This window comes from Notamacropus eugenii, chromosome 1, assembly GCF_028372415.1.
Source record: "Notamacropus eugenii isolate mMacEug1 chromosome 1, mMacEug1.pri_v2, whole genome shotgun sequence".
NCBI classification, from domain to species: domain Eukaryota; kingdom Metazoa; phylum Chordata; class Mammalia; order Diprotodontia; family Macropodidae; genus Notamacropus; species Notamacropus eugenii.
In genome coordinates, this window is record NC_092872.1 from 111666723 (window position 1) to 111680848 (window position 14126).

At 37.2% G+C, this 14126-nt stretch overlaps 1 pseudogene; it reads left to right on the forward strand.

The window, feature by feature from the left end:
- The window catches only part of LOC140505820 (CDK5 regulatory subunit-associated protein 3-like), a 52898-nt pseudogene that overhangs the window by 23612 nt on the left and 15160 nt on the right, over positions 1-14126 (forward strand).

Genomic DNA, 14126 nt, shown 5'->3' on the forward strand with positions numbered 1-14126 from the left:
TGACAGATGAGGAAAATGAAGCCCAATGAGGATAAATGATTTGCCTAAGGTCACCCAGCTAGTATAAGTAGCTAGATGGTGAAGTGGATAGATTATTAGACATGGAGTCAAGAAGACCCGAGTTCAAATCCAGTCTCAGGCACTGAGAACTTGAGCAAACCACTCTACCTTTGTTAGCTTCAGTTTCCTCAATTGTAAAATGAGGATAATAATAGCACCTGCCCCCCAGAATTGAATAAATTTAAGTACAGCCAGGTCCCAATTAGTTTGAGTGAGAAATTCTCTGAAATGGCTCCCATTTTGCAATTCATACTATTTGAAGTGGTAATTCTTTAAAACATGGCATTTGGTTCCTGCTCCATAGAAATATGCTCACAAGCATAGCAGGCTAGTTTTATTATTAAGTGGGAGAGTTAGGATTTAAACCCAGGTTCTCCGACTTCCAATCCAACATGCTCTCTATTTTACCAGGAAATTTTCCCTTTTGCAGGCCCATCTTAATCCCAAATAACTACTTGGATTTAAACTCATGCTTTACTTGACTCAGTGCTCTACCCACCTAGATGCCTCTGTATAAATCTTCCCTTCACTTCACCACTTCCTATTAATCTGATTGCTGACAAAATAAAGGGATTTATAATCTATCTTGGGGAACTATGAGTAACCTAGTCTAGAGCTTGGGAACCTAACCTGGGATATTCCTAGAAGATTCCCCACCTCAATAACACAGATGCATTCCCAGGAGGTTATGGGATAGATAAATGATAGATGATAGATAGATAGATAGATAGATAGATAGATAGATAGATAGATAGATAGATGGATGGATGGAAAGATAGAAAAAATATGCAGATACAGTGGAGGAGTGGTGACCTTTGAATCAGGAAGACCTAAGTTCAAAACTCACCTCTCACTCACTATTAATGCTATCTGACATTCATATAGTATAGGCATTACAGAATGCAAGTCCAGAACTGTCCATGGTACCATAGTGACTCTCCTAGATGAATAATCATAAGCAAGGCACATGAGAAGGCTCTGAGAACAAAAATCATGGTACACTCAACCCTCTTTCTTATCTCTTCTTCCTGTCCCAGAGAGGAAGAGTATTTATTCCAAAGTTTATTTCTATTCTTTGAAGTTTGTTAATTCTGTTTAATTAATACCAAATATTACCAGGATAAAGTCTGATCTACATAGCAGCTCCTGATCTTTATGTATTTTATTATTATGAAATTAGGGAGCCAAGAAGAAAAGTAATAAGAATGGAATGCTGGGAAAGAGGTGTTTTATGTCAGGATTTTGTCCCAGCTGGCGATTCATGGGTAAAATGAAAGAGCATTTTATTTATTTAGTATTTTTCCTCCTGGCCCTGGGCTCTCCAAACAGAGGGGAAAAGATCACATCAAGTGAATCCAGACCATTGACCTAAGCAATGTATGAGCCATAAGTAAGCAATTTTACACAGGAGAAAAGAGGCTTGATAAACTGGAACCCCTAAGAGGTTGTTAGCCCAAGGCAATTTTACTGTATCCCATTGTTCTCTCTAGCCTATCCAATCCTAAACAGAGGTGAAGGGCCAAGTGAAGACCTAGATGAAGGGAAACCTCTGGTCTAAGGACTCAAAGGAGAAATTTGAAAAGTAGCTCCACCCCACCTAAAGATGGATGCTATCCTAGAGAGAGTTTAATATAGTTACACCTGAAGGTATACTGGTAACTGTGTAACAGACTGGCAAAAAAATATTTTAAGAGACACACTTTTAAGATTAATCTACATTTATCATCATTTTTTCTAGTATCTTTCTTAAGTTTAGACCATGAGGCTAGCAAACTCTGACTAAAGGCCAAATCCTTGACAGCCTATTTGGTATGGCCTCTAAGTGCTAAAAATTACTTTTACATTTTAAAATAAAATTTTGTTGTACTTAAAAGTGTAAAACTCATTCTTAACTCATTGGCTACCCAAGTGGGCTTTTGCCTGAGGGCGGGAATTTCCCTGCTCTAGACAATTAACAAAAAAATAAATTATGTCCTAACTTGCAGTTTTTTTTTTTCCCTAGGTAAAAATTCTCAAGTGAAACTATAACAATAGCCAGTAGGAGCTGGCCCTAGCACACAGGTACTGATACCTAGTTATTTCTCCCCTAACTAGTCTGTAAACTTTTTCAGGGCAGTGATGGTTTTCAAGTTGTCTTTTGTCTTTTCATCTCTGTATATTTCCTAAAGCTTCACTTCAGTCCCTGTAACTAAACCAAATCTCTCTTCCCAAGCCATCGTTCCCCAATATGTGTTACAACCTCCTACCCGAGTGTAAGTTCCTTGGAAGCAGGAATGGTCTCACTCATGTACTTTGGCCTAACAATTGTGAATTTCAATAAATGGTTGCTGATTCATTGATCAATTTAACCCCTCTGGGGTCCTTTTTTCTCATCTATAAAATTGGCTACTTAATCCATGAAATACCTAAAAATTGTTGTGAGTCTGAATTTAGATAATATACTAATATTGCTTTGAAAACCTCAGAGAACTATTTATAAAATAACAGCAACATTATGGGGAAACTTGGAAAGACTTCAGAAGTCTAAGTAACTGATGAACCATTAATCTAAAAAACTGATAAACCAACATTCCATTCCTATCACAACCTTTCTTTTTGGCTCCCTAATTTCATAATAATAAAATATATAAAAATCAGGAGCTGCAATGGTAGAACATACTTTATCCTGTTTATATTCAGTACTAATTAAACAGAATCAACAGACTTCAAGTAAACCATGAATCAGTACTGAAGATGAATGAATGAATAAGGTACTTATTAAGCAATTTTGTTGTTAAGTTGTTTTTAACTCCTTGTGATCCCATTTTGGGTTTTCTTGGCAAAGATAATGGAGTGATTTACCATTCCCTTCTCTAGCTCATTTTGCAAACAAGGAATTGAGGTTAAATTTCTTGCCCAGAGTCACACAGGTGGGAAGTATCTGAGATCAGATTTGAGACCAGAAGACAAGTCTTCCTAACTCCAGGTCCAGTGCCCTATCTTCATTGCACCACCTAGTTGCCCATTAAGCACTTACTATGTATAAAGAAAGCACTATAAAGATGAAACAGAATATGCTTCCTGACAGAGATGTATTAAACTTAAAGAGCAGACCTGAGACATTTTGCTTTGATGTGGTTATATATTAAGGGCTTCATCTGGAGTACCTTCTTTTGTACATTTTTTTATTTTTACATTTTTATTCCTTAAGGTGGCAGAAATGGAAATTATTTTTTAAATATTTTAAATATTAATATTTTAAATATTTGTTTAAAAATAAAAAATAGTAAATATTTAAAAAACCACAAAGTGCTCTTTAAATGTCAACTATTATCACTACTATGATGACAATCAGTCAACATGCATTTATTAAGTGCCTACTATATGTCAGGGATCCATAGGATTGTGAGATCCTTGAGAGCAGGAAGTGTCTTTTGCCTCTTTTTGTAATTCCAGCATTTAGCAAATAGTAGGTGCTTAATAAATGTTAATTTTCTGACTGACAGTGTGTCAAGAGCTAAGGATACAAACAGAAATGCAAAACCCCTGGCTTCAAAGAGCTATGTTCTAATAAGTGAATACAAAAAAATTTGTCACAAAACTTTTGGTGCCCTTTGAAGTACATTTTAATGGCTTAAAATTGCACTAAGACTTTTGTATATATGAATAGTGTTAATGTGGAAATGGATTTTTTGTTGAAAAGTAGTAGACCAAGAGATTTCAAGTGAAACCATAGGGACCTTAGATTGTCATAACCTTTCAACTAGCACGTCATAGTATGGTGGTTATTCCCAAAAATAGGAGATAAAAAGTATGAGAGAAGAAGGGGAGGGGAGGGGAGAGAGAGGGGGCAAAGTATTCATGTAGAGGCAGGGTAGATGGCATGAAGTCACAATAGATAAGCCCTGCTGTCTTAGTGGATATCTGCTCAGGCACTGATGGTTTCCAGGGTTTTCAAATATTCAAAACACAGATGACAATCAAGACAATCTGCTATAAAATTTCATCCTTCAATAGGTATCAGCATTCCTTATTTCTCACCTATGGAGAGGTAGCAACCTTCTGCCAGAAAGAAGAAACAGCCAAGGGACATTAGTTTAAATCCTCTGTTTCCCTGACACTTCCTGCCCTGAACATCATTATCACTTCACTAAATACTACCTGTTTTTTCAGTCTGACCTTAAACACGTATCCTGTCAGAGGGGTGAAGAGGTAAACATAAATGGGCTCTAAATGCAGGATACTGTTGTGCTCTGTATAGTGAAATTAGTAGAGGAGGAGTCTGAAGACTGATTATCCTTATACGTATTAGTAACTTATCATTTGAGGGGATGTATAGAAGGAATAATAATTTTCTCCTGCATCCAGGCCACCAGGGAATGATTTGCTTCTGCTCCTGATGCAGGAGGAAAAGATCCCATTGGATAAAACATTAAGAGGTTTGATCTGAGATTACATCGTCTCTGATCAAAAGGATTTTGGTTCAGTCTGAAACAAGGCACCACTCCTTCCCCTCCCCTGTCCTAACTCCCTTACTGATCTGATATTTGCAATTTTTTTAATAAAGGATAAGTCCTTCACCCTGGCTATGTGACCTTGAGCAAGTCAATTACCACTTTCCACTTCAATTTGCCGAGTGCTATTAGATAATCATACTTGTACTACTTAGAAAACTTGATAATCCTTGATTGGTTTTGTGAGAACTGAAAGATACAATGTACTAAATTAATTTTGCAGACTACAAAGCACTATATAAATATTAATTATTGTTATTACTTTATACCATTACAGAAAGACTTGGAATACAAAGATTCATACTCAGGTATACATGACTAATATCACATCATTCCTGAAAGCAGGTGTTCTATAAGAATTATAGGATCATAGATTTGAAGCAGGGAAGCACCTTAGAGGTCTAGTACAATTTCCTCATTTTAAAGATGAGGAAATTGAGGTCCAAAATCTTTAAGTGACTTGTCCAAAGTCACACAGTAAGAGGGCCTGGACTAACTCCAAACTCCAAATACCTTTGGAACCTTGCCTTTTCAGTGTCTAAAATTAGATTTTTAAAATGTTGAAGTCTTTCTGGTCCATCTTTCTTTTTCTCCTTCCTCACCTCCTATAAATAATTAAATATAATGATTCTTCAGACAAGACACAGTCCATTTGTGCAAGTCATCGCCCTGCTTCGGTTGTAGAAGATACCCATGGCAGAGGGGCTCAGGCTAAGCTGGACTCAAAACTTCCTATCTTTGGGAGTTTAGAGGGAATTTGTAATGGATCGTGAATACTGGAAGTGTTTGCTATTGAACACATTTTCCTGTTCTCTATTCTTTACTTCTTTTTTAGGTTCCTATACAAACAAACAAAAATAACTTTCCACAGTGACTACTTCTCTCTGAAGAAGATCATATATACCTAGAAGCAACATGGTGTGGTTAATGAACATTCATTTTTTAATCAGGAAGACCTGAGTTCAGACCATACTTCAGATACTTGCTTGTTGGATGACCCTGGGCGAAAATCTCAAACTGTGAGTTTCAGTTTTAGTATAGGTAAAAAGAAGATAATGATAGTACTGACCTTTGTAGGTTGGTGTTTGGACCAAATGAGACTATGTAAGTAAAGTACTTTTCAAACTTCAAGGCACTGTATAAATGTGAGTTCTTAATAATAATTATTATCATTTTCCACAGGTCTCCTTAGTTGTATCTTTCACTTCTCAAAACCCCTCCATGCCTTTGACCATTTTCTCCTCCATGCCTGTAGCGATTTTTTCTGTTTTCTCTAATCTCAGAGAATGAGGTTAGTCTTCTTCCTTGCCAAAGTCAACCTCTTCATCTAGTCTCTTGACCCTATCTTATCCAGTCAACTCCAAGACCAGACCCCATCTTCATTAACCTTTTTACTTCCTCATTTTCAATTTCCCTTTCTTTACTGGTTCTTTCTGAACTAACTACAAACATATGACTCTCCCATATCCTTTAAAAAAAGAATCCTTTCCCTTACCCTATTATACCTACAAATTATCCTATGTCTGTCTTCCCCATCAACTTTAAACTTTGAAAAACTGTTGTCTTTAGACATCTGTAAAATGAGCTGGAGAAAGAAATGGCAAAACACTCCAGTATCTCTGTCAAGAAAACCAAATAAGGTAACAAAGAGTCAGACATGATTGAAATGACATAACAACAACAATCTCACAGCCACTTTTCGTTCTCTTGCAAACTAGATTCTGTCTCTACTATTTAAAAAAAAATTGTATTTTTAAGATTAACAATGACCTCATAATTGCCAAATCTAATTACCTTTTCCCAATCCACATATTCCTGATATTTATACTGTATCTGACATTGTTGATAACCCTTCCTTCTAAATATTCTCTTCCTTGATTTCCTTTTCTTTCCTGGATCTCATGTTACCTGTATAGTCAGTACAGTTCTCACTCACCATTATTGATTTATCAGTCTTCTGAAAAGTCTTAGTTATGAATATCACCTTAATATGATATCTTTCTGGTCCCTTTTTCTTCTCTTGGTATATGCTGATCTTTTTTTAAGCATAAATTTTTTGGCTTTAATTTAGTATTTTATTCTTACCCAGTTACATGTAAAGCCAATTTTTTAATATTTTTTGTTAAAACTTTGAATTCCAAATTCTTTCCCTCCATCCTCACCCCTCCTCCCTTGAGAAGACAAGCAATTCCATATAGGTTATACATGTGTAGTCATGCAAAACATATCCATGATAGTCGTGTTGTGAAAGAACGCACAGACAAGAAAAAAACTCCAGAAAAATAAAGTTAAAAAAAAAGTATGCTTTAATATGTATTCAGACACCAACAGTTATTTCTCTAGAGATGGATAGCATTTTTCATCATAAATCCTTCAGAGTTGTCTCGCGTCATTGTATTGCTGAGAATAGTTAAGTCATTCATGGTGGATCATCGTAACAAGATTGTTGTTACTTTAGTATACAGTACATTTCACTTTGCATCAGTTCATGCAAGTCTTTCAAGTTTTTTATAAAACATCCTACTTTTCATCTCTTATAGTACAATAGTATTCCATCATAATCACATATCACAATTTTCTCAGCCATTTCCCAGTTGATAAGCATCCCTTTAATTTCTAATTCTTTACCCCTAGAAAAGGGAGGCCATAAATATTTTTGTACATATAGATCCATTTCCTTTGTTTATCACTTGAAATACAGACCTAGTAGTAGTACTGCTTTGAGCATAGCTCCAAATTGCTCTCCAGAACAGTTGAATTAGTTCAAAACTCCAGCAATAATGCATTAAAGTCTCATTTTCCCTGCATTCTCTCCAATATTTGTCATTTTTCTTTTCTGTCCTATTACCTAATCTAATAAGTATTAAATAGTCCTGAAGCTATTTTAATTTGCATTTCTCTGATCAATAGTGAGAGTATTTTTTTCATATGGTTATAGATGGCTTTGATTACCTCATCTGAAAACTGATCATATCTTCTGATCATTTATCAGTTAGGAAATGGCTCTTATTATTATAAATTTGACTCAGTTCTCTACATGTTTGAGAAATGAGGGCTTTACAAAGAAACTTTTATAGTTAATATTGCTAACTATATTTTCCTCCATGCTATTCCCCCACCCCATTTATTCTATTCTCTCTCTGTCAGCCCTCAAAATTGTTTTGCTTCTGATTACCCCCTCCACCAATATGCCCTCCCTTCTATTACCACCCCTTTCTCTTATCCCCTTTCCTTCTTGCTTTTCTGTAAGGTAAGTAAGATAGATTTCTATACCCAGTTGCATGTGTATGGTATTCCTGCTTTGAGCCAATTCTGCTAAGAGTAAGGTTCATTCACTCTCCCCACCCTTTTCCCTCCAGTGTAAAAGCTTTTCCTTACTTCTTTTATGTGAGACACTTTACCCTATTCTCCCTCTCCCTTTCTCTTTCTCCCAATACATTCCTCATTCACCCCTTAATTTAATTTTTAGATATCATTCTTTCATATTCAACTCACACCTGTGCCCTCTGTCTATATATAATATATGTGTGTGTGTGTGTGTGTGTGTGTGTGTGTACTCCTTCCAACTACCCTAATAATGAAAAAGGTCTTATGAGTTACAAATATTAAGTCTCTTATGATTGCCCTTTCCTGTTTACCTTTTTACATTTCTCTTGAATCTTGTATTTGAAAGTCAAATTTTCTATTCAGCCATGCTATTTTCCTTAAGAAATGTTTGAAAGTCCTCTATCTCATTGAGTATACATTTTTAACCCTAAAGGATTATACTCATTTTTGCTGGGTAGGTGATTCTTGGTTTAAAACCTAACTCCTTTGACCTCTGGAATATCACATTCCAAGTCTTCTATCCTTTAATGTAAAAGTTACTGAGTCTTTATCAGTCTGATGGTGACTCTATGATACTTGAATTGTTTCTTTGTGGCTGCTTACAATATTTTCTTCTTGACCTGGAAACTCTGGAAATTGGCTATAATGTTCCTGGATGCTTTCATTTGGGGATTTTATTCAGGAGATGATTGGTAGATTCTTTCCATTTCTATTTTACCTTCTGATTCTAGAATAACAGGGCAGTTTTCCTTGGTAATTTCTTGAAACATTTCTAGGACCTTTTTCTGATCATGGCTTTCAGGTACTCAAATAATTTTTAAATTATCTCTTCCGGATCTATTTTCTAGGTCGGTTGTTTTTCCAATGAGATATTTAACATCTTCTATTTTTCATTCATTTGGTTTTATCATTTCTTGATTTCTCATAAAGCTATTAGCCTCCATTTCCTCCATTCTAATTTTCAAGGAATTATTTTCTTCAGTATTTTGCATCACCTTTTCCATTTCAGCAATTCTATTTCTTAAGAAATTCCTCTCATCATTGGCTTTTTGGACCTCTTTTACCACCTAGCCTAATCTGTTTTTAAGGTGTTATTTTCTTCATTATTGTTTTGTATCTTCTCTACCAAGTCTTTAACTGATTTTTCATGATTTTCTTGAACCACACTCATTTCTCTTCCAATTTTTCCTCTACCTCTCTTACTTGATTTTCAAAATACCTTTTGAGAGGGCAGAGCCAAGATGGTGGGGTAGAAAGACACACATACTTTAATTCTTCCCCCACAGCCAACAAAATACCTGTAAAGAATGACTCTCAACAAATTCTAGAGCAGCAGAAGCCACAGAACAACAGAGTGGAGGAGACTTCCAGCCCAGGGTTACCTGGAAGGCTGACAGGAAAGGTCTGTTGCACTGGACACAGAACAGAGCCCAGCCCAGCCTTGACCACACCATGCTGGGAGAAGGAGCAGGTTTCAGGGGAGGAATCCCCAGTAGACACTGTGGGGGTTCTCAGATCCCTCAAACCACAGGCAACAAAGATCAGTGAGAGGGCTTTTTCAGATGACTGAGAAGGGAGCAGGGTACCCCCATAGATCCGGCCCCAGGTAGAGGTAGTAGAGGCAGCTCCCACATACAGGCAGCAGCCCCCATCCATTGTTGGAGACCTCATCATAAAGCCCCTGGGGAAATTGAGCAGCTGATCTGAACCTCAGTCCTGAGTGGCGCCCTGCTCTCACTAAAAGTTTCTGAGGGAATTGGACAGTTGATCTTAATCTCACACTGAGTGTCAGCCTTACCCCTGCCTAAAGCCCCAGGGGAATTGAACAGCTGATCTGAATCTCTGGGCTAGCGTGGCAGAACTGGAGGCAAGATGGTTGTGGAGAGAAAATTCTACTAACAGATTCTGGACACAGAAGTTTTCTGGTTGCTCCCTGACCAGTGTGCAGGCTTGATTGTGCCACCTTGGAGGAACTGAGATCTCACAGGTGCCCAGAGTATACCCTACTCATGACAAAGAACCCAAAAGTCAAGTAACTGGTTGGGAAAATGCCCAAAAAAGGGGAAAAAATAAGACTATAGAAGGTATCTTTCTTGGTGAACAGGTATCTTCTCTCATCCTTTCAGATGAGGAAGAACAATGTTTACCATCAGGGGAAGACATAAAAGCCAAGGCTTCTGTATCTCAAGCATCCAAAATAAATACTCATTGGTCTCAGGCCATGGAAGAGCTCAAAAAAGGATTTTGAAAATCAGGTAAGAGAGGTGGAGGAAAAATTGGGAAGAGAAATGAGAGAGATGCAAGAAAATCATGAAAAGCAAGTCAACAGCTTGTTAAAGAAGACAAAAAAATATTCTGAAGAAAATAACACCCATAAAAATAGGCTAACTCAACTGGCAAAAGAGGTTCAAAAGGTCAATGAGGTGAAGAATGCTTTAAAAAGCAGAAATGGACAAATGGAAAAGGAGGTTCAAAAGCTCACTGAAGAAAATAGTTCTTTGAAAATCAGAATAAGACAGATGGAAGCTAATGACTTTATGAGAAACCAAGAAGTCACAAAACAAAACCAAAAGAATGAAAAAATGGAAGATAATGTGAAATATCTCATTGGAAAAACAACTGACCTAGAAAATAGATACAGGAGAAACAATTTAAAAATTATTGGACTACTGGAAAGCCATGATCAAAAAGAGAGCCTAGACATCATATTTCATGAAATTATCAAGGAAAACTGCCCTGATATTCTAGAACTATAGGGCAAAATAAATATTCAAGGAATCCACAGAACACCACCTGAAAGAAATACAAAAAGAGAAACTCCTAGGAACATTGTAACCAAATTCTAGAGTTACCAGGCCAAGGAGAAAATAATGCAAGTACCTAGAAAGAAACAATTCAAGTATTGTAGAAATACAATCAGGATAACACAAGATCTAGCAGCTTCTACATTAAGGGATCAAAGGGCATAGAATAAGATATTCCCGAAGTTAAAGGAACTAGGATTAAAACCAAGAATCACCCACCCAGCAAAACTGAGCATAATACTTCAGGGGAAAAAATAGTTTTTCGATGAAATAGAAGACTTTCAAGCTTTCTTGATGAAAAGACTTGACTTTCAAACACAAGAATCAAGAGAAAAGTTAAACAGAAAAGAGAAATAATAAGGGACTTACTAAAGTTGAACTGTTTGCATTCTTATATGGAAAGACAATATTTGTAACTCTTGAAACTTTTTTCACTATCTAGGTAGTTGGAGGGATTATACACACACACACATACATACAGAGAGAGAGATAAAAAGAGAGAGAAAGAGAGAGAGAGCATAGGGTAAGTTGAATAGAAAGGGATCATATCTAAAAAAAAATTAAGGAATGAGAGAGGAATATATTGGGAGGAGAAAGGGAGAAATGAAATGGGGCAAACTATCTCTCATAAAACAGGCAAGAAAAGCCTTTCCAAGGGAGGGGAAAAGGAGGGAGATGAGAGGGAAAAAGTGAAGCTTACTCTCATCTCATTTGGCTCAAGGAAGGAATAACATGCACACTCAATTTGGTATGAAAACCTATCTTACAATACAGGAAAGTAGGGGAGAAAGGGATAAGCAGCGTGGGGGCATGATGGAAGGAAGGATAAGGAAGGGAGAAAACAATCTGAAGTAAACACTCTTGGGGAGGGATGAGGCCAAAAGAGAGAATAGAAGAAATGGGGGGTAGGATAGGATGGAGGGAAATATAGTGAGTCTTACACAACATGATTATTATAGAAGTCATTTGAAAAACTACACATATATAGCCTATATTGAATTGCTTGCCTTCTCAGTGGGAATGGGTGAGAAGGGAGGAAGGAAGAGAAATTGAAACTCAGAGTTTTAGGAACAAATGATGAGTATTCTTCTTGCATATAACTGGAAAATAAGAAATACAGGTAATGGGGTATAGAAATCTATCTTGCCCTACAGAACAAAAGAGAAGATGGGGATAAGGGAAGGGAGGGATGTTAGAAGGGAGGGCAGATTGGTGGTAGGTGTAATCAGAATGCTCAGCATTTTGGGGTGGGGGAGGGGAGAAAAGGGGAGAAATTTGGAACTCAAAACTGGAAATGAATGTTGAAACTAAAAATAAATAAATAATTCTTTTTAAAAAATGCTTTTTGAGCTCTTCCATGGACTAAGATCAATTCATGCTTTTCTTGGAGGCTTTGGATATAGGAACTTTGACTCTGTTGTCTTCTTCTGAGTGTATGCTTTGATCTTCTTTGTCACTGTAGTAACTTTCAATAGAGTTTTTTCCCACTGTTTGCTCATTTCCCCAACTTATTAGTTGACTTTTAAATCTTTGTTGAAGTAGGGCTCTGCTTGCAGAGTGGAGAGTGCACTATTCCAAGTTTCAAGGGGTTTAATGCAGACATTTTCAGTGATACTTCTTTCAATCTATAAGTTTTTAATTCTTCTAAGGTGGTATGATCTAATTACTTTCCTGACCAGTGATCTTGTCTGTGAGAGACCACAAGCATTCTTTTTTTGCCCTGGAACTGTGAGGAAGGTCCCCATTCCTCCATGATTTTAAGCTCCTTCTCACCCTTGAACTGCTGCTCAGGACCCAGATCCAAATATGGGAAAAGCACTAGAGTCCTCCCTTAGTACTACCAAAATGATCTCTGTAATCTCCTTCTGACTAGTTGTTTGACCCCCCCCCCCCTTACTGTTTGTGGGCTGAGAGTTCTGGAAGAAGTAGCAGCAACAGCTAATTCAGTCACTCCCAGGCCTGCTCCTGGTTTGCTTGGGGTGCGGCTATACTGGCACAGTCAGGGCTGCACACTAACTCTGGAGTGAGAGACCTCTCCTGCTGACCTTCTAAGCTGTCTTTGGTATCTGTGGGCTGAGAGGGCTGGAAATCACCACTGGGGTGAGTGATTCAGGCACCCTGGGGCCTGCTCTGGGTTTGCTGCAATTGGGTCTGTGCTGGAGTGGCCTTAGCTGCAATATGTTCCTCTCTTACCCCGGTGCAACAAATCATTCCTGCCAACCTTCCAAGTTGTCTTGGTGTGGAAATTTGTTGTACTCCATTTTTTGTGGGTTCTGCTTCTCTAGAATTTGTATAGAGTCATTTTTAAAAGTATTTGGAGGGGTTTAAAGGAGAACTCAGATGAGTCCCTGCCTTTGCTCTGCCATCTTGGCTCAGCCTGAGTATTTGCTTGTCTTAAGACACGACTGGTGATGGCAGACTGGAATCAGGAAATTCTGAGTTCAAATAGGGCCTCAAACACTTACTAGCTATGCTGCCTTGAGCAATTCATTAAACCTCTGTTTGCCTCATTTTCTTCAACTGTAAAATGATGGTAATAAGAAAAACTACTCTGAGGATCAAATGAGATAATATTTGTAAAAGCACTTACCATAGTACTAGACACATAGAGAAAGTCTTGTGGAGATAAATCAACAATGAAGCCTAGAGAGGAATAAAGGAGCATTCCAAATTTAACTCACCACCTTGATCCTTAAATCTTCCTTGCCCCATTACTTTCTCATTTCTATTCAAACTTGAAACCCAAGTCATCTTGCATCTTCTCCTTCTTCTGACCTCATTATCAATCCACTTATTGATTCTAACAGTTCTCACCACTACATTATTCTCCTATAAATAGTCTCCCTAACTCCAATCTCTTCCCTCTCCAATGCAACCATAGTTGCCAAAATGATCTTCCTAACACATATCTCATTTCTCAAGCCTTTAGCAGATTTCATATTCTGCCACGACACTATAAACTATAATCAATTCCAGCTGTACAGTTGGACTCAACGTAAGAACATTCAATTCAACAGATAACTATTAGGCACCTATCAGGTGCTTTTATAGGCATTTATACTGCAGAAATAAAAATAAATTAGTTCCTGCCCTTAAGGAGCTTATATTCTGCTGATAGAATATAACATTTACAGTAATAAAAGCAAAGTAATTCTAGATGTGGAAAAGCACTTGTGACATTTAAAAAGTTCAAGAGACATACTTTCAGAGCAATTAATTATTTTGTTAATAATGCTAGCATTTTAATTCAGAAGTCAGTGGTACTCTGGAATGCCAAAGACCCTCATAGTGGTGGGCTCACTATTATATACCCTTAGAAAAGTAACGTTCCAGAGGCAATAAATTCTGATTCATTAACAATTAATGAGAGAATAAATATTAAAATGAGAGACTGAGAGATTTATATCAGGTCACTCTTGGGCAAGAGATTATCTCTACACCC